A 27689-nucleotide genomic window follows, 5' to 3' on the forward strand; every position below is an offset into this window, starting at 1 on the left:
AAGAACTTCATGCGGATCTAAATCTGTTACCTCCAAATATTAATACATAGAATCCCACAATTAATATAGAAAACACCACAAGTCTTGACGTGTTCCAAGAAAAACTCAGTTTCTATCCATAAGTACAACTTGAAAGCCTCCAATTATTGCATGTAAAATTTTGAACACAATGGGACCATTCTCTAGAGGCATCCACTCTACTCAAACCGCAGTTAGATTGATTAAACGAACGGAACAACCTGTGCTTTATTTGTGCTCGGACACTGCAGAATGTGACCTCATTTCAGTATAACCAAGCAACTTCCAACCCTATGCACCGAGCATTCCTTACCAACCACAACTCAAGTCATTCCCCGATTCTCATACACCCATAAGGCATAACATAACCTTTATTGAAATTTCCTTTACTCGATCCATAACTGATTCACAAATACGCCTCAAACTGGAACCATTAGAGCACATAACCGTGCAATAAACTATTCAATAGCGGACTCCCCCACTTGGCTCAAAGCCATAGATCAAAACACGCACCATAACTTATAACGCGTATACTTTATTGCTTCCATAATACCATAGTGATATTAGACTCTGTCCTTCATAAGCTCTTGAAACACCAACCATCGGGTACTTTAACTCTATGCAAATCTCGCATTCACTCTCGTAACAGTTAAGCCCACTCTATTAAGTGACCTAGATTTAAATTTCAACACATATGTTTCACTTGTGAATGAGATCTTCTAACAGACAGTATAAGGATCACACAATCTCAGAACACCGCAGGAGACAACCCGCCTGCTTTGCCTCAATATAACTTTTTTGTATACCTTCCACTGTCATACACATTACACAGTCACTTAATCTTCCTGAGTCTGAACTCATACCGCAAAATGAAATTTACTTCACTCCAACTAGAAGACATGAAAAGATTCGTCACGCGCCCATAACTCGGGGCTACACATCCAACCACAATGGAAATCAAACACTTAATAGTTCATCTATCATCCATTAGACTTTCCTCGTCACTTTCGAGTCATATAGATACCTCTCGCATTACCAACATACTCATCACATAGTTGTCAGCCATCACTTCTGCTAATATGGACAATACCGCACATATAAGTTCAAAACACTTGCTCACACAATCAGTACCTCGGTGCTCAAGCCATAGGCAAAGATCCGGCCTCAAGTCCTCTAGATTGGCCCAACATCAAATTCACAAATATCATATCTCGCCCCTCGATAAGGGAATCACAAGACATCAAGGCATATCTGATACTGAGCGCTCATGCGCACATACAAACGCGTGGAAGGAATTTCAAGAGTTACTTTTCAAGCTGAATCAAGGACGCACGATAAGAATTCAAGAATTCAAAGTTTTCCTAAAGGTTCTGCAGCATCTCGAGGATAAATACAGACGTCTCCGTACCGATCCGTGAGACTCTACTAAACCTGCTCATGACTCGTGAGACCTATGTAACCTAGGCTCTGACACCAACTTGTCACGACCCCAAATCGGCCCGGTCGTGATGGTGCCTCTTGTAAAGACAAGGCCAGTTGACACCACACTCACATTAACCCTTAAAGCATTAAGAGTCATTTTAAGCCTTTAATTAAATAATGTTTCACAATAAAATCCCGAAATAACAGTGCGGAATAAAATACCAGCCCGACATCGGGGTGTCACTAGTCATGAGCAACTATCAATGTCTGAGTACAACAAAAGTCTAAAAATGTACTAAACACAGTAACACTAATGAAGGGAAGGAAGCGGTGCTGCGAACGTCATGCAGCCACCTTGCTAACTCTGATGATTCCGCGCCTGAGTAATTAACACCCACTACTAGGTTACGATATACCTGAATCTGCACATGAGGTGCAGGGAGTGATGTGAGTACTCCAACCCAGTAAGTAATAAGAGTAAATAAAGGTTGAGCAGTAGGAAAAAAATGAATCCACATTCAGGTTAGGCTCAATAAACATAACAGGCTTTCAAATCATTATACGAGTCAATCTTCCCTTTTTAAAATTCAGCTTTTAGTACAAATCATTTTGAAATACTTTCCAGTAGTTTCAGTAGGGGTTCAATACCCTTTAAAATAATAATAGAGATTAAAGCCATAATCGCCCCCCTTGGGCAAAGCATAGTTCGTAAAACAACCCCTCGGGCAAAACAGTAGTCATAAACACTTCTTAACTTGAAAATATCAGTGAAAATAACCAATGCCAAATCAGTGATTAATTTCTGAACATCTCATAAACCCCAGTTTAAATAAAAGTTGTTTTAAAACATTTGTTCAACATTTCGACAGAGGCTTAATATAAAAATGAGTGAAAAACAATCACTAAATCAACATATTCGATAGAAACTAACTTTAAAGAGGAGCAAAATCAATGAGTTCATAAACAGGCCTCTCAGGCAAAGCATCACTCATATGCATGTATATATATCTATCGCCCCTCGGGCTAGCCTCTCTGTCCCTCGTGACTCAACTCTTACCAATCAATACTCACACTCAGTATTCACGCTCAATAGGTACCATATAATAATCGCTGCGGCGTGCAACCCAATCCATATATCGCTGCGGCATGCAGCCCGATCCATATATCTCGTCGACGGCGCTCACTGGGGGTGTGCAGACTCCGGAGGGGCTCCTACAGCCCAAGCGCTATATCGCTGCGGCGTGCAGCCCGATCCATTAAATTTATATCAATGTCAATATAATACTGTTGCGGCGCGTAGCCCGACCCATATAAGCATTGCTGCGGCGTGCAGCCCGATCCGTATCCATATATATGTATGTATATTGCTGCAGTGTGCAGTCCGATCCATAGATATATAATCCTCACAACTAGGCCCTCAACCTCTCTCAGTCATTTACCTCACCATCAGACTCTCGGTATATCTCAGTTATCAATCTCACAATCGGACCCTTGGTCTATCTCGCTAAAACAAGGAACTCAGCCCAAAATAGCTTCCACATTTTTAAGAATGTAGTGATAAAGCTAGATTTGAGCAATAAGCAGGTCAAACATGACTGAGGATGTGCTTTCAAACAAATAGAGTGAGGAAAAATAGTAAAATGCCCCTAAGGGTCTCAACAAGTTGGCACAAGGCCCCAAACATGGCATACAGCCCAAAACAGTTATAATAACATCAAACAATTAAATATCAAATGCGCATTTAATTTAATCTTTCTGGATGGACTAAGTCACAATTACCAGCGGTGCTCTACCCCACGCTCGTCATCTAGCATGTAAGTCACCTCAAAGTAATACAACGATGTATAATTCGGGGTTTCAAACCCTCAGGATAGTATTTACAATCATATTGTGAAATTTCTTGCTCGCGACGCCTTTGCCCCTCAAATTGGCCTCCACGCGCGTCGAATCTATCCAAAATCAGAATGAATACATCACAATATGCTAAGGGAGCAAAGCCCAAGCAAAAACAATCAACAAAGGGCACGATTCCCGAAATTACCAAAACCCGAGCCCCCGGCCCACATTTCGGAATCAGGTAAAATTTATATTTTCAGAATCCTCATACCCTCAAGAGTCTAACCATACCAAAATTTTCCAATTCTGATACCATTTGGTCCTTCAAATCATCATTTTACATTTTTGAAAGGTTTCACAATTTTCTTCCCAAATTCCATCCCAAATAACGAAATAAATGATGAATTCAATGATATATTCATGTACTCTAGCCAAATTTGAGTTAAAATCACTTACCCCGATGAATTTTTTGAAAAACCTTCGAAAAATCGCCAAAATCCGAGCTCTCTAGGTCAAAATATTAAATAAAATCCAAAACCTCGTATTTATATAGTACCCCTCAGGTTTCAGCCTCCGCGGGCTGCACCAAATCGACTGCGGTCCGCTCAAACTAGTGCGGTCCGCGCAAAAACAACTGCGGTCGCACAGGCCTTCCTCTACAGTGATAGGCTTTAGTATTTTGGCCATAACTTTTGCTACATATGCCTACATTGGGATATCTTTTCCTTTCTAGAAACTAGACACGATGAGCTACAACTTTCATTTTTGAATCACCTCAAAATTTCTTGTAGATCAAACGATATGAGCTTTCGAAATAGGACCAGCGGGAAGGTTCTTCACCGTGGCCGCACCCACTTTTGTGCGTTCCGTGAGACGCCTACCACGGCTGAGACCTCTTTTGTGCGGTCTGCACTACACTCACCGCGGGCACACTTCATTTTGTGCGGACCGCGTGGGTGAGTTTCGGGGCCTGCAACCCTTCTGGACCTGCTACGACTATGATTTTCTCTCTAAATCATCCCGGAACCTACCCGGAACTCCCGGAACTTCAAACCAATTGTACCAATACATCCCATGACATCGTTCAAACTTTCTCAAAACTTCGGAATGCTCACAACAACAACATCAATTCACCAATTTAACATAGGATTCAAGCCGAAGAACTCAAAGAACTCTTAAATTATGCTTTCGCTCAAAAAGTCTATCAAATCTCGTCCGAATGACCTGAAATTTTGCAAGAAAGTCATATTCAACACAATGGAGCTACTCCAACTTTAGAAATTTCATTATGACTCTTGAATAAAAATCTCACTATCGGACTGGAAACTTCAAACATCCGACTTTCGGCATTTCAAGCCTAAATTAGCTATGGACCTCCAAAATACAATTCGATCACGCTCCTAAGTCATAAATCACCTAATGGAGCTAACCAAATCATAAAAATTCCGATCCGAGATTATATACAAACAAGTCAACTCTTGGTCAAACCTTTCAAATTTAAGGCTTCAAAGTGAGAAATGTTCTACCAAATCCATTCCAATTACCCTGAAAACCAAGACCAATGATTTACATAAGGCATAATATATACACGGGGCAAGTCATGCCCGAAGACTGGCAATCAAAGTGCAAAAGTTCAAAACGACCGGTCGGGTCGTTACAGAAGCATGTTAGATTAGAATTACTTGTTTACTTGATACGAAATTGAGCTTAATTGAGTATTCTTGTGTTGCTACTGTGTGTTTTACTTTGGGACTACGGAACAGCATCCCGAGAAATCACCTGTACATATTTATGATTTGAACTGAGGTGCGAGATACCGAGAGATCCCCGACACTTATATTGAGGATACCAAAAGTTCCTCGGGATACCAAGAGATCCCTAGCACATATTGAGGATACCGAGAGATCCTCGGAATACCAAGAGATCCCTAGCATATATTGATGATACCGAGAGATCCTCGGGATACCAAGAGATCCCGGGCATATATTGAGGGTACTAAGAGATCCTCGGGATACTGAGATATCCCTGGTTATTTCCTTGTGATTGTTTTTGACTCTGTTTCAGTTATTGAATTCCTTGTTTTCCTCTATTAAATTCTTATCGTTAGTTTTCAACTGTACTGCTTATTTTATACTGTCATGTCTTATATTCTTTATTTTATCTCAGTAGGGCCCTGACCTTCCTCGTCACTACCTGACCGAGGTTAGGCTTGGCACTTACTGAGTACCGCTGTGGTGTACTCATTCCCCTTCTGCGCATGTTTTTCATGTGCAGATCCAGGTACTGTGACTCAGTCCTATCACCCTTGAGGCGAGGCGACTGCTCCAGCGACTTCGAGGTATATCTGCCGCGTCCGCAGACCAAGGAGTCCCTTTCTATTCTAGCTTTTAAACATTGCCATTATGTATTTCTTTTCCTTGTTAGATATTCTGGAGATTAGAGTACTGTGTAGTGATCCTCAGCTTGTGATTCATGGGTTTTCGGGTCTTGGAAGTATGTATTAGTTGAGAGTTAAATATTGTGTATGCCGAGCAGCACTTTTAAACACTGTTTTATCGCTCTTAATTTTGTTTTAATTTGTTTTTATTCCGCACTTTGGTTATCTTCCGCAATTTAGGCTTACCTAGTCGTAGAGGACTAGGTGCCGTCATGATGGTTCACGGAGGGCGAACCAGGGTCGTGACATATTAACTAAAAACATTTTTTTTATTTAAATATATAGTTATTAAAAATAATTATCAACGATAAGCATAATCTTTACAAAAAATTACATTAACTAGGTAATTACTTTTAATAGATTATAATAGCGTCTATGTAAGTAAATTTTCTAAGTTATATTTAAGTATATGAGTAATTTCACACACACACACATAAACTATATTGTAATTGATGATCAATCTTATATATTACTACGTACGAATAATTAATCAATTGATAAACCAATATAATATTATTCTATTTTAGGTCGACACGTTTTGTTTTTTATATTAATCGATATAGGTCAAAACATTTCATTTTTAATATTCATCGATGCATCTAAATAAGATATAAGTCGATGAATCAATTTACAAGTCTATCAATCCCTAAAAGAACCCGACCCTGTGTTCCTAGCACTTCATGTTCTTATATATATACGGTTATCAAAGTGTCTATATATACACACACACACACACACACACACACACACACACTTCATTGTAATACTTTAACTATATATATATATAGCTTGTTATAGTATATGTTAGTGTGTATATATATATATAGCTTGTTAAAGTTTAACCATGTTTGACCTATTAATTTAACTCGTTTACTTATTCGTATTACAAAAGAGTTAACAGATTACATTCATTCATCACTAATAATGCATGACATAGATTAATCGATATAGGTCGAGACGTTTTATTTTTTCTATTAATAGATATAGGTCAAACGTTTTGTTTTTATATCTAACGATGCATCTGAGTAATTTATAAGTTGATGAATCAATTTACAAACAGATATATTTTTGTTGATAAATTATATATACTAATTAGGATCTTCACAAGTCTATCTTTGACTCGTACTGGTTGTGAACATCCGCCGAAGTTGTTGCTTGGAACTCGAGCAAACTTTCTTTTAACATCCGGGAAGTGTCGGAACTTCTCGGATTCAAACGTTTGGTGAATGCTTCAGCTGACCATTCGTTCGGTACGGCCGGTAGCAATATCTTTACCTTCTGGAATCTGGTCATAAACTCCAAAAGAAACTCAGATTCTCCTTATGCAATCCTGAATATGTCGGTCTTACGGGCCTGTACCTTTCTGGACCCGACAAGGGCCTTCATGAAAGAGTCTGCGAGCATCTCAAATGAGTCTATGTAGTGCTCGGGAAAAAGCGAATACCATATCAGGGCTCCCTTCATAAGAGCCTCCCCGAATTTCTTCAATAAGACAGACTCAATCTCGTGGGGAGTTAAATCGTTCCTCTCCACCGCCATTCTATAAGTGGTGATGTGCTCTTGAGGATATGAAGTCCCATCATACTTCAGCACGTCTAGAATTTTAAACCGCTTCGGGATCAATTCTGGTGACGCGTTTGGTTTAAACGACAATTGTGTGTACTTATTTGAGTCTGATCCTTTTAGCACTGGTGGTGCGCCCAGAATTTGATCCATTCAGGCATTTATTTCCCTCATAGACTGCATGAGTTTGATTTTAAAGGGATCACTCTCGTTGTTATGACCGGATCCTCTACCGTTCTCCCCAATCCCATTGAAGTCGACCTTGCCTTCGGGGTGTTGTTGTCGACCCTCTATGTTGTTTGATTTGCGGGAGCACCGAGAGGAACTGGACCTCATCCATTCGCATTATTGGAAGCACCCGACAATCCTGCTTCAACTCCGTCATGACCTTATCTTATCGTGTGTGATGGACTATAATGGACTCTTGTTGCTCCTTCAATATCCTTACTGTTTCGATGACGTGTTCGTCTTTAGCATCATCATGAGTCGCTTCTCGAATATGTCACGGATATTGTACGTTGTGGATCGGCGTGGCCTCATCCCTCTCATTGCGGGTATCACTGATTTAATCCTCGTACTAAGACTGATTTCCTTGGGCATCAACATTGTGTGCGATGTTGACAGTATTATCTTCCATCCTATTTCTTTGCTAAGGATAAATAATCAAACGAGTTAGCAATAGATGAAAGGATCAACTCAATTACACAACTATCTAAGCCTGTGGGTGCCAAACTGTTTACTTTAAAACATACAGTTAAATTTATATGTTGTTTATAGATAAGTGAATTAATTTGATATCTAGATGATAAATAAATTAGATGAAAATGTAATATTTAGCAGAAATCATAGTTTCGGGAACAAGACATCCGGGGACAAGAAGAAAGTGTAGCATATGTTTATCAGAAAATTCGTGTCCCTTACAATGATAATAGAGCTCACTATTTATAGTTGCACCTAAGGAACAAGGTCCTAGGATCAAGCCCATCTTTAATGACAATTATGAGGGCCATTGAAGAATGTATAACGGTAGGTAGTGAATGCCATATTTCCTGTAACGGGCCACATACTTAATGCTATCGAATATTCGTCATTTAATGCTACCGGGTGACATACATTTATTTTACCTTTATGAATATCATTCTCCCCGGTAACAGACGGGGTCATTGACTTCGGATGCGACTGCCTTATGTCTTCGGCTCCACGCGTCACTTTCTCATGCGATCATTTAATATAAACACATTTTACTCTACACAAACTAAGAATATGGCTCTTCATTTTGTATTTGCCAATTCATTGCAAGTTCAATACTAGAGATAGGTTGACTCAATGAGGTTTAATAGAAATTAGTCTAGTGTGTCCTCTATGCAGTAATTTGAATTAAAGTGCGGAACACCTATTTTTCAAATGTGAGTTATCATCCAATACAAAATGGAGCAAGATACTGATGAACTAGCGAGGAATACACATACAACAATTCACCTAGAATGAAAAAGTAGTTTGGATCGAAACACTTATGAATTCATGAAAGGGAAGAACACAAATGCCGAAATTTATAGGATAATTTTAGCTGGAAGCGCTTATTATCTATGGTAAGAGAGAAATCAAAGAATGTTCCACAACAAGTATAAAAGGTATGAAGTACTTACCAGAATTGTGATACAAGAGGTATTCTGTAGAGGGCACTGAAGAAAGATAGCACAAATTTAGGGCCCGTTTGGCCATAAGAAATTTTTCACTTTTTTCGAATTTTTTTTATTTTTTTCGGAATCAGTATTTGTCCATGAAAATTTCAAATTTTACTTGAGGTGAAAATTTGAAAAACTTCAAATAGTCAATTTTTAAAATTCTCTTCAAATCACTTACAAAAATGCAAAAATAATTCCAAATTATATGCATGTCCAAACACAACTCTAATTTTCAAATATCATTTTCACTTGAATTTTTTTTTTCATTTTTTTTCTAGAATTTTACAATTTTTATACCCAAACGCCAACTAATTTTTTATCCTTAATGTAACTTTTCTGAACTGTATTCGTTTTGATTGGATTGAAGTATAGATAGGTGGTTGCTACTGAATGTTTGGGGAATGATGTCCAAACTTTAGCTTTCTTTTGATCCGTGCATATTCCCTACCTTGATAATAAAATTCTTTAATTACCAAGAAAAAAAGTTGCATATATAGAAGTGAAAAGGGATAATAATATAGTTATCGAAAAGTTTGTTTGGTATAGAAAAATAAATGTGTCTAACTTCTTGAAATTTATAAAGGTTGAATACATACGCGGTCCCTAAATGTAACGACCCGACTGGTCTTTTTTCTTTCTAGGATCCCCTTAATAAGACTTTTCGTACTTGCTTTAACTGACTAATAACTTGAGAGGATGGTTGGTTCGGGATTTGAAAGAGTTTGGGTTGAAACCAGAACACTTAGTTCCTTAAGGTTGGCTTAAAAGGCCAAGTTTGACTTCGGTCAATATTTCTAATAAACGGACCCAGACATGTGTTTTGACAGTCCCGGAGGGTCCGTAGTAAAATATGGGACTTGGGAGTATGGCCGAAATCGAATTCTAAGGTCCCAAGCCCCAGTAATGTATTTTTGTTAAAAATTGTTAAATTGAAAATCTAAGGACTTAAAGAAATTGAATAATATTTGATCATATTGGTATCGAGCCCGTAAGTTGGTTCTGGAGCCCGGTACAGGTCCAATATAATATTTAAGTCATGTCTGTGAAATTTGGCGAGAACGAAACTGATTTGTTGTGATTCAGACGTCCGGTTGTAAAATAGGAATTTCAAATATTCTTAAAGATTTCATGTGTTTTGGTGCTAAATCTATAGTTTTAGATGTTATTTGGGCGATTTGATCACACGATCAAGTTGGTATGATGTTGTTAGACTTGTGGGAGTATTTGGTGTGGAGCTCCGAGGGCTCGGGAGAGTTTCGGACTCGGGGAAGGAGTTTAAAACACACAAAATATTTGGTGTTCCTGGTTGCTGCAGCAAATCTCGCAAATGTGAGAGATTTGTTCGCAAATGCGAACCTCGCATTTGCGAGGAGGGCTTCGCAATTGCGACGGAACCCGACCCAGGCAGAGTTCGCATTTGCGATCCTAGCAGAAGTCGCATTTGCGACTCTTGGGTCGCATTTGCGACCACAACAGTAGATGCTCAGGCTTCGCATTTGCGAGGCTTTTGTCACATTTGCGACCATTGAATTTGCGAATCTGGTGTCGCAAATACGACATCAGAGGGTTGTGCCCACCTTTTAAAAATGGGACTTAGGCCATTTATTTAATTTCACTTCTACACTTTGGCGATTTGGGAGCTTTCAAAGAGGGGAATTCAACCTAGCATTGTGAGATAAGTTATTTCTACTTAATGTGAGTTTAATACTTGGGTTTTGGGTAGACTAACACACAAAAATTAGTGAAAAATCATAGGATTAGAGTAAAAACCTAGGGTTTTGATAAAAATAAGATTTTACCACGAAATTTGTTATGGAATGAAGTAAAAATTATATATTCTTGATCCTTAGGTTATGGGTAACAACTTCCCTAAAATATTTCCGGAATCCGGGCACGTGGGTCCGGGGATGGATTTTGGAAAACTTGTATTTATGGTTGGGAAATTACTTTAATAGTTAGCATATGAACTCTTCAGTTTGTATTGACTAGTTCTTACCCTGTTTAATTCCTTTTGGGATCGTTCGGCTCAAAATTGAGGGTTTGAGCATGTTCTTGATATTGGAAGTAAGCTTTGGAGCAAGGAGAGTCTCATTTTTAACCTCGTAAGAGGGAAATAAACCCCTAGGTGAATCTAATAAATGTATCTGATTGTCTATGGGGGCCTACGTATGTACTTGGTGACGAGAGTCCCTGTGTAGCTACTAAAATGCTAATTGTCCGGGTAGTTTAGGAAATGTATCATGTCATACTTGAAAATGCTTATGTTCTTACTTGCTAATGAGATCACTTAGGACATGTTAGAGTTTGAAATCAAATATAAACGAATGTATGCACTTACATGAGAACTTATATGAGATTATTTGACTATAAATACGCTTTTATGTGCCTTCTTGATAATAATTGTTGTTTGTGGATCGGGCCGATTGCCTCGGTAGAAATAGATGAATCTATGGTTCGCGCCATTCGACCCTTTGGCGGTGCACAGTTATTATTATGTTGGACTAGGCCATACGACCTCAGCATAATGCGCGCATGATATTTATGTAGAAATAAATCCTTGATTTACTCTGTCTAAATGCTTTGAAGTGCAAATTATTATATGACATGACTGAAATTGATGTATCGTTTTTCCCATAAATTCTAAGATTATTGTTATACTCTTGCTAAACATGCTTAGTGTAAGCCTTATATATTATTATTGATATTGACCTTAGTAAGTGTCAAGTCGATCCCTCGTTAATACTTCTTCGAGGTTAGTCTGGATACTTGCTGGGTATATGTTGTTTTTATACTCATACTACGCTTCTGTACTTAGCTGTACAGTATCTGAGGCAGGTGCATCTAGTTACCCCTCCGGCACGCATTCCGGATTCCTGATCGAGATCTCACGGTAAGTTGCCCCCTTCTAAGCCGTTCAGCAGCATACATGAGTTCTCTTCTTTTGTTATTATTATGTACTATCTCTTCTGTTTCAGGAAGTAGAATAATTATATTTTTGTACATTCTACTAGTTGCCCTAGTACTTGTGACACTAGTTCCTACCACACACTATAGATTATTATTTTGGGATGTATTTATGTCATTACAAACTTATTGATTATCGACTGTTAAAAGCTTAACTGTTAAAAAAATGTTTGGGTGTGTTGGTAACATAATGAGGACTCACTAGTTGATTAGGATTGGCTTGCTTGACAATTGTGTTGGGTTCCATCACAACCTATAATGGAATTGGGTACGAAGACTTTTGTATTTATCTTTGAGAGGATATAGACTGTTAAGAAACTACTCTTTGTGCGAATCCAACTGCTGCTGCCATTTTCACTAAATATCCTTCTTCTATTCTCTCACAGATGGGTAGGACGTGCACAACAAATGTTCTAGCCCCAGGAGGAACTGCTTTCCCAATTGCTAGAGGCCGAGGTAGAGGCCGGTGGAGGGCACTGGCCTGAGGTAGGGGACAAAGGCATCCTAGAGTTGTCCCAGTAGCACCACTGGCGGATCTTGCGGGGGATCCTATCATTGAGGAGCAGGGCGAGGTGCCCGCAGCTGGGCCTACCCAGGTAGACTTTATGACAGCACCAGGTTTCCGAGAGGTCATGGGCCGTATGTTGCGGTTCATGGACACCATGACTCATGCTGGTTTATTTCCAGCGGATCCAGCTACATCCCAGGTGGGAGGGGAAGCAGAGACCCCTACTGCTCAGGCTCTTGTTCATGCAGTTGTAGTGTATTAGACTTTGGGTGCACTACCCGCAGATGGGGATCAACCAGTTGTTGCAATGGTACCCGAGCCCAGACCAGCTGCGGATGGCGATCTGCAGAATTTATTAGGCAGATGGACTAGGCTACACCCTCCTATCTTCGGGGGTGAGCGTCATGATGCCCGGGATTTCATTGATAGGTGCAGGGACAGACTGCACAACATGAGGATATTGGAGTCTAATGGGGTTGACTTGACTACTTTCCAGCTGGAGGGCAGGGCCCGTAGATGGTGGCAGTCTTATGTTCTTGGCAGGCCAGCAGGTTCTTTTCCCATTAGTTGGGGTCTGTTCACACAGTTATTCTTGGACAGGAATATTCCACCCTCTAAGAGGGAAGAGCTACGATATCAGTTTGAGCAGCCTGAGCAGGATTAGATGTCAGTGACCGACTATGAAGAGGCTCTCTGAGTTATTCCTCCATGCACCGATGATACATCATACTGACGCAGATAGGGTGCGGAGGTTCGTTGTAGGGTTGCATTCTGGCATTAGGGCCAACATGGCCTGAGAGGTGGAGATGAGGACTCCTTATCAGCTAGTGGTGGAGATTGCTCGGAGGATTGAGGGCTACCGTATGAGATGTAGGGGGCAGATGCAGTGGGACAAGAGGGAAAGATTCTCCGGAGAGTTTAGAGGTGCGTCGGCTAGGGGCAGAGGTCAATTTGGGAGGGCTCAGCCTAGCAGGCCCCTATATTCAGCACCACCACCTCCTCGAACTGCTCCAGTGTGCCCCTATTTCAGTGCCATACCAGAGAGTTCTTACCGCCCTCCAGCTATTTAGGGTTCCTCCAGTGGGTATTCAGGTCGCCAGGGTTCTTCTAGTTCCTATTTTAGTGCTATGCCGGATAGTTCATATCATCCACCGGGTATTCAGGCTTGTTCCAGTGGGCCTATAGGCCATCAAGGAAGGAGGTCGCCACACCGCGGGGATGTTTTGAGTGCTGAGACCTTGGTCATATAAGGAGACACTGCCCCAGGCTTCGGGGCAAGGCAATACAGTAGAGTCAGCAGCCCATGATTACATCACCGGTTGCCCAGCCGCCTAGAGGCGGGGGACAGACTAGTAAGGGCCTTCCTAGAGGTTGAGGCTAGACAAGGAGAGGTCAGCCAACTACTGCTCAGTCAAGTAGAGGCCAACCAGCCGGTACTCCAGCCAGATTATATGCCTTTCCGGCTAGACCAGATGCATTGGCCTCAGATGTCGTTATCACATGTATTATTTCCGTCTACTGTAGGGATTCTCCTGTACTATTTGATCCAGGGTCTACCTATTCATATGTGTCATCTCTGTTTGCTCATTTCCTGGATATTCCTCGTGAGTCCTTGGGTACTTCCGTTCATGTGTCCACTCTTGTGGGCGATTATGTGGTTGTGGATCGGATCTACCGGTCCTGTATGGTCACATTCTATGGTTTCGAAACTAGAGCAGATCTCTTATTGCTTGATATGACCGACTTTGAGGTCATCCTGGGAATGGATTGGGTATCCCCATACCACGCCGTCCTGGATTTCCATGCCAAGACTGTTATTTTAGCGATTCTAGAGTTGCCAAGGTTGGAGTGGAAGGGTTCCTCAGTTAGTATCTCTAGCTGGGTGATCTCTTTTTGAAGGCTCGACATATGGTCGAGAAGGGTTGTTTGGCTTATCTAGCATATGTTTGGGACACCACCGCAGAGTCTTAGATGATTGATTCAGTACCAGTAGTCCTGAAGTTTGATGATGTATTTCCTTCTAACCTTCCTGGTATGCCACCAGATCGTGATATTGATTTCTGCATTGATTTGGCTCCAGGTACCCATCCTATATCTATTCCACTATACCATATGGTTCCGAAAGATTTGAAAGGAGTTGAAGGAGCAGCTTGAGGAGTTATTAGCAAAAGGGTTTGTTAGACCAAGTGTGTAACCTTGGGGTGCACCAGTATTGTTTGTAAAGAAGAAGATGGAACCATGCAGATGTGCATTTATTACCGCCAATTGAACAAGGCTACTATCAAGAACAGGTACCCATTGTCTTGCATTGATGATTTGTTCGACCAGTTTTAGGGTGCTAGGTTGTTCTTTAAGATTGACTCGAGACCAGCATACCATCAGTTGAAGATTCGGGACTCAGATGTTCCGAAGACTGCTTTTCATACCAGATATGGTCATTATACATTTCTGGTGATGTCCTTTGTCTTGACTAATGCCCCAGCGGCGTTTATGGACTTGATGAACAGGGTGTTCGGGCCTTATATTGATTACTTTGTTATCATCTTCATTGACGACATCTTAATATACTCACGTAGCTTGGGGGAGCACAAACAACATTTGAGTGTAGTGCCTCAGACCATACCAGAGCAGAAGCTATATGCTAAGTTCTCCAAGTGTGAGTTTTGGCTAGAGTTAGTGGCATTCTTGGGGCATATTATTTCAGGAAAGGGTATTAAGGTGGATCCCAAGAAGATTGAGGCAGTTCAGAGTTGTCCATGTCCTACTTCAGTGACCGAGATCAGGAGTTTCCTAGGATTAGTAGGTTATTACCGTCGATTCGTGCAGGGCTTTTCATCTATTTCATCACCTCTAACTAGATTGACCCAAAAGGGTGCTCCTTTCCGTTGGTCTGATAATTGTGGGACGAGCTTTTAGAAGCTCAAGATAGCTTTGACTACAACACCGATTGTAGTGTTGCCTTCCAGTTTGAGGATGTACACTATATATTCTGATGCTTCACGCGTTGGCTTGGGATGTGTATTGATGTACGTGGGACGAGTTATTGCATATGTTTCTTGTCAGCTGAATATTCATGAGAAGAATTACCCTGTGCATGACTTGGAGTTAGCAGCGATTGTTCATGCTCTTAAGATATGGGTGCATATCTGTATGGGGTGTCATGTGAGGTTTACACTAATCATTGTAGTTAGCAGCATTTGTTTAAATAGAGGGATCTTAATTTGAGGCAGCGTAGGTGGTTTGAGTTACTAAAGGATTATGACATCACCATTTTTTATCATCCGGGAAAGGCAAATGTGGATGCAAATGCCTTGAGTAGGAAAGTAGAGAGTATGGGTAGCTTGGCATTCATTTCAGCAGAGGAGAGGCCACTATCTTTGGACATTTAGTCCTTGGCTAACAGACTGGTGAGGTTGGACATTTCAGAGCCTAGCCGACTCCTTGTATGTGTTGTTGCTCAGTCTTCATTGTTGGGGTAGATCAAGGCCCGGTAGTTCGATGATCCACATTTGACAATTCTTAGAGAGATGGTGCTACAGGGTAGTGTTAAGGAGGTTTCTATTTGCGCGGATGGTGTTTTGCGACTCCAGGATCGTCTATGTGTTCCTAATGTGGATGGAATAAGAAAAAAGATCCTAGAGGAGGCACACACTTCTCGATATTCTATTCATCCAGGTGCTACGAAGATGTATCGTGACTTGAGGCAGCATTATTGGTGGCGGCGGATGAAGAAGGACATAGTTGAGTATGTAGCTAGGTGTCTAAATTGCCAGCAAGTCAAATATGGGCACCATAGGTCAGGTGGCCTACTTCAGCAGATGACTATACCAGAGTGTATCAGGAGTTCATCCAGTTTTCTATGTATCTATGCTCCGGAAGTATCATACCGACTGGTTCATTGTCAACAGATTGACCAAGTCGGCACACTTTATTCCAGTGGTGACTACTTATACATCAGAGAGGTTAGCACAGATCTACCTTCGGGAGATAGTCCGGTTGCACGGTGTGTCTATTTCCATCATATCAAATAGAGGCCCTCAGTTCACTTCACATTTTTGGAGAGCTTTTCAGAGTGAGTTGGGGACCCGTGTAGAGCTTAGCACAGCACTCCATCCTCAGACCAATGGACAGTCGGAGCAGACAATTCAGATTTTGGAGGACATGCTTAGAGCATGTGTGATTGACTTTGGAGGACAGTGGGATCAGTTCTTGCCTTTGGCCGAGTTTGCTTACAACAATAATTATCAGTCCTGCATTGACATGGCTCAATTTGAGGCTTTATACGGCCGACGATGTTGTTCTCCTATCGGGTGGTTTGAGCCCGGTGACGCTAAGTTGTACGACACAGATTTGGTGAAAGATGCCTTAGAAAAGGTGAAGTTGATTCAGGAAAGGCTCCGCACAGCTTAGTCCAGACAGAAGAGTTACGCGGATCAGAAGGCGCACGATATATAATTCATGGTCAGCGAAAAGATTCTCTTGAAAGTTTCGCCGATGAAGGGTATCTTGAGATTCGGGAAAAAGGGCAAGTTAAGCACAAGGTTTATTGGCCATGTGAGGTGTTGAGGCGAGTTGGGGAGATTGCTTATGAGCATGCTTTACCTCCCAGCTTATCGGGAGTTCATCCATTTTTTTACGTATCTATGCTTCAGAGGTATCACACTGACTTGTCCGATGTGTTAGACTTCAGTACTATTCAGCTGGATGAGAGTTTGGGTTATGACGAGGAGCTAGTTGCCATTATTGATAAACAGAATCGCCAGTTGAGATCCAAGAGGATTTCTGCGGTAAAGGTCTAGTGGAGGGGCCAAACATTCGATGAGATGACTTGGGAGACGGAGGAGGACATGCGGAGCAGATATCCACGCTGATTCGGCACTTCAAGTATGAATCTAAATCCATTCGAGGACGAACGTTTGTTTAAGAGGTGGAGAATGTAATGATCCGACTGGTATGCTTTCTAGGACCCTATTCCCATAAATAAGACTTCCCGTACTTTCTTTAACTGACTTATGACTTGCGAGGATGGTTGGTTTGGGATTTGGAATAATTTGGGTTGAAATCAGAACACTTGGTTCCTTAAGGTTGGCTTAAAAGGCCAAGTTTGACTTCGGTCAACATTTCTAGTAAACAGACCTGGACTTGTGTTTTGACGTTCCCAAAGGGTCCGTAGTAAAATATGGGACTTGGGCGTATGCCCAGAATCGAATTCCGAGGTCCCTAGCCCGACTAATGAATTTTTGTAAAAAATTGTTAAACTGAAAATATAAGGACTTAAAGAAATTGAATAATGTTTGATCATGTTGGTATCGGGCCCGTATATTGGTTCTGAATCCTGGTACAGGTCCAATATAACATTTAAGTCATATATGTGAAATTTGGTAAGAAACGAGACTGATTTGACGTGATTCGGACGTCCGGTTATAAAAATAGGAATTTCAAATGTTCTCAAGGATTTCATGCGTTTTGGTGCTAAATCCGTTATTTTAGATGTTATTTAGGTGATTTGATCGCACGAGCAAGATGGTATGATGTTGTTAGACTTGTGGGAGTATTTTGTGTGGAGCCCTGAGGGCTCGGGTGAGTTTCGGAGGCGGGGAATGAGTTGAAAACACACAAGATTTCTGGTGTTCCTGGATGTTGTAGAAGATCTCGCAAATGCGAGAGATTTGTTCGCAAATGCGAACCTCGCATTTGCAAAAAGGGCTTTGCAATTGCGAAGGAGCCCGACCCAAGCAGAGTTCGAATTTGCGATAATTCTACCGCATTTGTGATCCCAGCAGAAGTCGCATTTGCGACTCTTGGGTAGCATTTGCGACCACAGCATTAGAGGCTCAGGCTTCGTATTTGCAAGGCTTTTGTTGTATTTTCGAACATGGTGTCGCAAATGGGACATCAGAGGGCTGTGTCCAGCTTTTAAAAACGGGACTTAGGCCATTTATTTTATTTCACTTCTACAACTGGGCGATTTGGGAGCTTTTAAAGAGGGTATTTCAACGAAGTCTTGTAAGGTAAGTTATTTCTACTTAATGTGAGTTTAATACTTGAGTTTTGGGTAGATTAACACACAAATATTAGTGAAAATCATGGAATTAGAGTAAAATCTTAGGGTTTTGATAAAAACAAGATTTTACCACGAAATTTATTATGGTATGAAGTAAAAATCATATATTCTTAATCCTTAGGTTATGGGTAACAACTTTCCTCAAATATTTTCGGAATCCGAGCATGTGGGCCCGGGGATGGATTTTAGGAAACTTGTATTTAAGGTTGGAAATTACTTTAATAGTTAGAATATGAACTCTTGAGCATGTATTGACTAGTTCTTACCCTGTTTAATTACTTTTGGGATCGTTCGGCTCAAAACTGAGGGTTTGAGCACGTTCTTGATATTGGAAGTAAGCTTTGGAGCAAGATGAGTCTCCTTTCTAACCTCGTAAAAGGGAAATAAACCTCTAGGTGAATCTAATAAATGTAGGTAATTGTCTGTGGGTGCTACGTACGTACGTGGTGGCGAGAGTCCGTGCGTAGCTACTAAAATGCTAATTGTCTGGGTAGATTAAGACTCGTATCATGCCATACTTGCAAATGTTTATGTTCTTACTTGCTAATGAGATCACTTAGGACATGTTATAGATTGAAATTAAATATAAATGAATGTATTCACTTACATGAGAACTTATATGAGATTATTTGACTATAGATACGCTTTTATGTGCCTTCTTGATAATAATTGTTGTTTGTGGATCGGGCCGATTGCCTCGGTAGAAATAGATGCATCTATGGTTCACGCCGTTCGACCCTTTGGCGGTGCACAATTATTATTATGCTGGATTGGGCCGTACGACCTCAGCATAATGCGCGCATGATATTTATGTAGAAATAAATCCGTGATTTACTCTGTCTAAATGCTTTGAAGTGCAAATTATTATATGATATGACTGAAATTGATGTATCGTTTTTCTCCTAAATTCTGAGATCATTGTTATACTCATGCTAAACATGCTTAGTGTAAGCCTTATATATTATTATTGATATTGACCTTAGTAAGTGTCAAGTCGACCCCTCGGCACTACTTCTTCGAGGTTAGACTGGATACTTGCTAGGTACATGTTGTTTATATACTCATACTATGCTTCTGTAATTAACTGTACAGGATCTGAGGCAGGTGCATCTAGTTACCTCTCATGCGCGCGTTCCTGATTCGTGATCGAGATCTCACGGTGAGCTGCCCCCTTCTGAGTCGTTCAGCAGCATACCGGAGTTCTCTTCTTTTGTTATTATTATGTACTGTCTATTCTATTTCAGGCAGTAGGATAATGATATTTTTGTGCATTCTACTAGTTGCCCTAGCACTTGTGACACTAGTTCCTGGCACACACTGTAGTCTATTATTTTGGGATATATTTATATCATTACAAACTTATTGATTATCGACTGTTAAAAGCTTAACTGTTAAGAAAAATGTTAGGATGTGTTGGTAAAATAATGAGGACTCACTAGTTGATTAGGATTGGATTGCTTGATAAAGGTGTTGGGCATCATCACGACCTATAATGGAATTAGATCGTGACACTAAACTTGTCCGACATTTTCACTTAGACACTTATACTAAGGCATATGCATATTAAACACTTGATCTCTATAAGGTTTAGCTGTCAAATCATCATCTCATTATGTTCAATTGATTACCTTATTTCATCAAAAGAATTAATAAATTACATATAAATGTGAAAAGTCATAATTAATAGAAATCTTTACCAAGTTAGCCGATTGAATTCACTGTTTACTTTTTATAGACGGTATACATAAAATTATACACTGATGAAACTTATAATAAATGAAAGAACTTCTTGACTCGATCGATGCTTAAAAGGAATGACTCAATAATCAAATAAAACAATGAGAGTATGAACTAACTTATTAATAACGTTAACAAAGATAGAACTTTCCAAAATGAAGAAACACATCAAATAAATTTAAGCCAATCATCAATGATCTTTAAGAAGTCAATAATCTGCACTGTATGGGTCCAAATTTGACCGACAACGACCTACAATGAGCACGGCAAACGACAGGGTATCTCCGAGTCGACGCTTCAAGAGATACAACCTTAAGACAAAAGAAGAAATAGTGTGACCACTGCAGTAGAGTAATTCCCTTAGGGGACAGTAGAATATTCCGTAAATGATTTTTTGTATTTTGGTTTTTACAACTAAGAGAAATTCCTCTCTAGTATATAAGAGGAGAAAAAATCTTGTAACAGGGGGGAGGGAACTTTGTGAAACATACAAACTTTGGATGAAAAGAAACTTTACAACTCTCTTCACTCTGCTTAATATTCTAGATATTATTATCTTCAGCTACGATTTACCCCTTCATCTTTGATTGATTTGCTCAAAAATATTTTAATATCTTTTGAGTCAAACAATTTGGCGCCGTCTGTTGGGATTTCTATAGCTGAAATCATAGTTCTCGTCTAGGCTCGTAAAAGTGACGATTACTTTTCTTCGAACCTCATAAAAACCAACAATGGCAGGAAAGGAAGCAAGGCTGAAGGCGGTAGCAGATGTCTCGAGAAATCTTCTGAACTCCCTCAACGAAGCCAGTAGTGAAGACATTGAGAATACAACACCAAGAGCTACACCGGAGGGGAAGATCTCACCTCTTCCACACGGGGATCTGACGATCTTGCGTGAAAGAGGAGCCTCAACGTCCATGGTGGGGGAAGCACCACCAGCAGTCAAAAAGCTACTAGAAGAATGGTTAACAAGTGCTTTGAGCAACATGCTCGAGAAACCTCCTCATGGAGATGTCGAAGACTTGCCACCTACAGAAATCGTAGCTACCGCCGATGAGCTGAGCGCTACACGAACAGGTAACACTCGCGCTGTTACTGATGCAGGTGGCGATGCACTCATAGCCATCTTAATGAAAATGGAAGAGATGGAAAATGAGAACAAAGCACTTCATGACCAAATAAAGGAGCATCAGGAGAGGGTTGACAAAATACCAGGTTCCCCGAAGCTATTACCAAAACGTGATGTAGGCCGATTCGTTGAACAACCATACAGCGAAGGGACTGCTCCTCATCCTATTCCAAAAACCTTCAAAATGCCGCCATACTTGAAAATATACGACGGGACCATGGACCCGGAGGATCACCTAATCCATTATGTTATAGCAGTAAAGGGCAACGATCTATCAAAAGAACAGGTACCATCTGTGCTGCTAAAAAAGTTCGGTGAGACCTTGAAAGGGGGAGCATTGACATGGTACTCCCAGCTACCAGCTCGATCGATATCGATGTCCGAAGAAATGGCAGATAAATTCGCCACCGCTCATGTAGAGGCGAAGAAGGTGGAAGCTAGGGTCAATGATATCTTTGCCGTCAGGCAAACGACGAACGAGGGACTTCGGGATTTCCTGGCCCGATTCAACAGAGTAAGGATGAGCCTACCGAATGTGTCAGAAGAGATGGCAGTAGCAGCCTTCCAAAATGGGTTAAACAGGAACAAATCAAAAGCAACCAAAAAATTGCTCAGTAGACTCATAAAGTACCCCCCACCATTTGGGAAGAGATCCACAATGCCTATTGCGCCGAGGTAAGGGCAGATGAGGATGATATGAATGGCCCAATTCAGCGATTAACATCAGTTCAGATCAAGGCAAGGAGAGATCAACGTAACTATGGGTGAAGAGATCAATCACCACGTTTCAATCGAGAGAGGCATCAACCCTATGTCCGAACATCCAACCCGCCCCCTCCACGATATGTGGATGTCGTGCTACCACACACTGCACCCCTCCAAAACGAGAGAGGTATGCCTTCACTACTATCTGCTCATAACTTTTGTGTTTCCCCTTTAGAGATAGTGTACGCACTAGAGAATTTGGGCACGAAGGTGCAGTGGCCGCAAAAAATGAAATCAGACCCAAGCACCAGGATGTCAAACGTCCTCTGCAAATTCCACCAAGAAAGAGGACACAAGACCGAAGATTGCATAGGTCTGCGGCAAGAAGTAGTTATGATGTTGAACTAGGGGTACCTGAAAGAACTTCTAAGCGATAAGGAAAGGGCCAACTTCGCTCGAGGGCACGACCCATCTCAAGGACCTCCAGCGCGTACCATACAAATGATCATAGGTGGTGGCAACGACACGATAATCAACCATGTGAAGTTCACCACCATGCACAAACTCAAACGGACAGTCGACCATGAACGGTATGATGACCTTGAATACAGTATCATCTTCGATAAGTAAGATGTTGACGGTTTGTCTTTCCCTCACTATGATGCTTTGGTTATAACTTTACGCATCGCTGATAAATATGTAAAAAGTATCATGGTAGATAACAGAAGCAACGCGTGTATTGTTCACCCGCGAGTTCTCGTGCAAATGAGGCTCGAGGATAAAATAATATTGCGTTGCATAACCCTAACGGGGTTTAATAATGCAATAGAGCAGACATCCGGAGAAATAATGCTACCTGTCCTAGCAGGAGGGGTCACCATGGAAACAACATTCCACATGATGAATCAAGAAACAACCTACAACGCCATCATAGGGAGACCATAGATACACACCTAAGAATGCTACCAGATCGCCCAAGATTGCACACACACCAAACAATTGAAAGGAGCAAGAGCAGAGGCATAAAAATCAGCCATGTCGGGAACTAAACCCGACCTTACAAATAGAGGCCATCCAAGACCCGGATATCATAGAAGCCTGCAAGGCAACTATACATGATCTTGACCCCGTTCAATTGGACGACACCGACAGTACAAAAAAGGATTACATAAGACACAACCTCCCAGAACAAGGTAAGTATCATAACTTTGTAACTGACAACGCCGATTTACTTACTTTCTCCCACTGAGATATGCCAGGAATCCCAGCGGACATCGCCACTCATAGACTGAATGTCGACCCACTCTATCCGTCGATACGGCAAATGAGGAGAAAATTCAATGCCGCAATCAATGAGGCGGTCAGCGAGGAGGTGGATAAATTGCTCACCAATGGTTCCATCAGAGAATTGAAGTACCCCCAATGGGTCGCCAATGTGTTCATGGTCAAAAAGAAGAACGAGAAATGGCGAATGTATGTCGACTTCACCGATATAAACAAAGAATGTCCAAAGGACTCCTTCCCGTTACCTCATATCGACAAACTGATCGATGCGACAGCGGGGCATGAATTGCTGAGCTTCTTGGATGCCAACTTCGGTTACAACTAAATTCTAATGGCTGAAGAAGATCAAGAAAAGATGACTTTCATCACTCACCAAGGAACGTACTGCTACAAAGTGATGTCGTTTGGACTCAAGAATGCAGGGGCCACGTACCAGAGGCTAGTCACCAAAATGTTCAAAGAGCAGCTCGGCAAGACCATGAAGGTCTATATCGATGACATGCTTGTAAAGTCGGCAAGGAAGAAGGACCACATTAGCCATCTGAAAGAAGCCTTCGAGATATTAAGGTAGTACGGGGTGAAGTTAAATCCCGAGAAATGCGCTTTCGGCATAACCTCAGGAAAATTCCTTGGGTTCCTCGTGTTGCAAAGGGGAATCAAAGTCAACCCGGGTCAAATCAAAGTCATTGACGCAATCCCAGAGGTACTAACCAGCAAAAAGCTGGTGCAGAAGCTAACATGGCGAATAGCCGCCTTATCAAGGTTCATTTCACGATCCTCGAACAGATGCCACAAATTCTTCAATATGCTGAGAAAAGGCCATGGGCTGCATTAGAACAAGGAATGTGTCGACGCACTGAGAAAACTAAAAGCATATATGTCTTCGCCACCACTACTCGTCAAAGCGGATCAAGGTGAGTGTTTGCTTGTGTATTTAGCAGTTTCCGAAGTCGCAGTAAGTGCAGTCTTGGTCCATGAAAATAGAGGTACTCAATCTCCAATTTATTATATCAGCAAAACTTTAATCGATGCCGAGACAAGGTACCCTTACCTTGAAAAAATAGCTCTGGCACTGGTCGTGGCTTCACACAAGCTTAGACCATATTTTTAGTGTCAGCCCATAAAAGTGGTAACAATCTTCCCCCTAAGAGGTATCCTGCACAAACCCGAACTATCGGGTAGACTTGCCAAATGGGCCATAGAATTAAGCGAGCACGACATAACATACCAACCGTGAACTGCCATTAAGTCGCAGGTGTTTGCTGACTTCGTTGCCGATTTCAGCACGGAGATATTGCCCAAGGCAGAACAAGAAGCACTCCGCGTATATACGCATATCGACATTTGGGTCCTTTACACCGACGGTGCCTCTAATGCCTCGAGATCGGGACTGGGACTCGTCCTCAAGGTTCCTATGGGCGAAGTAATTCGCCAGTCCAGACGATGCCCCGAGATGACTAACAACGAGGCCGAATATGAGGCTGTGATTACAGGTTTGAAGTTAGCCCTCAAATACGGCGCTCGATGACTCGTCCTCCACTGTGACTCTCAACTCATGGTGAATCAAGTCACCGGGACTTTCCAAATCAAAGAGTAGAGACTACAAAGATACAAGTAAAAAATCCACAAACTGCTGCCAAAATTCGATGAATGCCGCCTCGACCAAATACCTAGGCATAGAATATTGAAGTAGATGGCCTCACCAAACTAGCTGCAACTACCAGGAATATCAACAAAGAAAATGTGGTTACCCTCCTTCATTTCGCAATAGATCACGTCGAGGTACATTCTATAAACCTAACATGGGATTGGTGTAACTGCTTTGTAGCTTAATTACAGGATGGAACGCTCTCGCAAGATAAAAAAGAAGCCAAAAAACTCCGCGTATAGGAAGCCCGATACGGCCTAGTAAACGACGATCTCTACAAAAGAACATTCGGCGCCCCCCTAGCCAAATGTCTTGGACCATATCAAATAAGATGAGTATTGGAAGAAGTACATGAAGGGCATTGCGGCACCCACACAGGAAATTGCGCCCTCGTTCGATGCCTCATCTGCGCCGGCTACTACTGGCCTACCATGAAAAAAGAAGCCGCAGACTATGTACGAAGATGCGAGCAATGTCAAAAGTATTCCCCTATGATACATCAAGCAAGAGAACTCCTCCATTTCGTCACTCCGTCATGGCCATTCATAAAATGGGGAATGGACATAGTCGGTCCCCTCCCAGCAGGACGAGGTAAGGTATGTTTCCTTTTGGTTTTAACTGACTACTTCTCTAAGTGGGTGGAAGCAGGTGCATACACTCAGATACGTGAGTAGGAGGTCATCACCTTCATATGGAAAAATAATATATGTCATTTTGGCATCCCCAAGGAAATCAGCTGCGACAATGGACCTCAATTCGTTGGAAAAAGAACGATTGAGTTTTTTTGAAAAGTGGCGCATCAAACGAATACTCTTCACACCATATCACCCTGCCACAAATGGCCAAGCCGAGTCCTCGAATAAAGTAATACTAAACATATTGAAAAAGACGCTTGAGGAAGCTAAAGGGTTATGGCTGGGAGAAACGCCATACTCACTGGTCTATGGGACCAACACAGTTATACCCGTCGAGGTCGGGGATCCTAGCTTGAGATACTCCAATGAGAGCTGAACAGGCAACGATGAAAGTAGGCTACAAGATCTAGATGAAGTTGAAGAACAAAGAGACATGGCCCACATAAGAATGGTAGCCCAGAAGCAACAAGTAGAAAGATACTACAACAAGAAAGCCAAGGTGCGACCACTCAAATTTGGCGACTACATCCTCAAGGACAAAACACAAGCATCAAAAGACCCTAATGAAGGAAAATTAGGGACGAACTGGGATGGACCATATAAAATCGTAGCAACATCAAGCAAAGGAGCGTTCTAGCTAGAAATAATGGAGGGAAAACCGCTCCAAAACAACTGGAACATCGCCCATCTCAAGTATTTCCACTTCTAAAAGGTGTCACCTAAGTCGTACTCTTTTTTCCTCACCCGGGTTTTCTCGGGGAGGTTTTTAACGAGGCGGCAAGGGGGACGCCTTAAGGAGCGACGTGATATTCATTACATCGACCCGTCGATGTGATCTCCAGATCGAAGTAATGAAGGGACTACATATAGATAATCAAATCTCCATTGTATGTACGAAATCAAATCTCCATTATATTTAGAGAATCAAATCTCCATTGTATGTGCAGAACCAGATCTTCACTAATCGACATGTGATGTGTTCCTATGGTAATACCATTGTATGTATGGAATCAAATCTCCATTATATTTACGGAATCAAATCTCCATTGTATGTGCGGAACCAGATCTCCACTAATCGACATGTGATGTCTTCCTAAGGGAATACGATTGTCTCCAAAGATTTAAGTTCGACCTCGTTCGAACCACGACGAGATTCTACTTCGACGATAGTTCGAAACAACATCCCAATGGCCAAGGCCATCGACGACAATTTAAGTTCGACCTCGTTCGAACCACGACGGGATTCTACTTTGACGATAGTTCAAAGCAACATCCCAATGGCCACGGCCATCGACGACAATTTAAGTTCGACCTCGTTCGAACCACGACGGGATTCTACTTTGGCGACAATTTGAAGAATCCCAATGGCCAAGGCCATCGACGAAAATATCGATTTGACCTTGCTCGAACCACGATGGGATTCTACTTCGACGACAGTCGAAGTGACACCCCAATAGCCAAGGGCGTCAATATCATGTGCGATAAATGCAAAGAAAAAACAACAAACAAACAAGCCGACGAAAGTAAATTTTACATTACAGCAAAATATCATTTATATTCGCCCCTACAAATAGGCCCAAGTACGATCCGTGCAAGAATTCCTAAACAAAAGTAAATACACACCAAGACTACACATCATCCCCAGCGGGGTAAGCATCTTCCACCACGAGTCTGAAGCAAGGTGATTCGCGTCATCAAAATTGATGCCTTCCCCATCAGGTGTGAGGGGGTCGTACCTGTATGACTCACGAGCTGCACGAGCTTCAATGTGCTCAGCCTGAACCTCCGCCTCTGTAGCCCTGCCCTCGGCATGAAAAGCCTTATACACGTCAAGTCGAGCCTCTGCATGGACCCACAACTCGTACAAACAATGGGGCACGCCCGGATCAGCTGAGGCATGAGACGTATAAGGTTGAGAACGTCGACTTGCCTCCTCCATGCTCAGCTAGGCCATTTGTCCCTTCAATGCGGCCAACTCCGCCTCCAGCTCCTTGACATGCCCTTTGAGCCCTGCAACTTGATGACCAAAGGCTTCTTTCTCCCCAGTCAGTTCT

The sequence above is a fragment of the Nicotiana tabacum genome, chromosome 6, assembly GCF_000715075.1.
Source record: "Nicotiana tabacum cultivar K326 chromosome 6, ASM71507v2, whole genome shotgun sequence".
NCBI classification, from domain to species: domain Eukaryota; kingdom Viridiplantae; phylum Streptophyta; class Magnoliopsida; order Solanales; family Solanaceae; genus Nicotiana; species Nicotiana tabacum.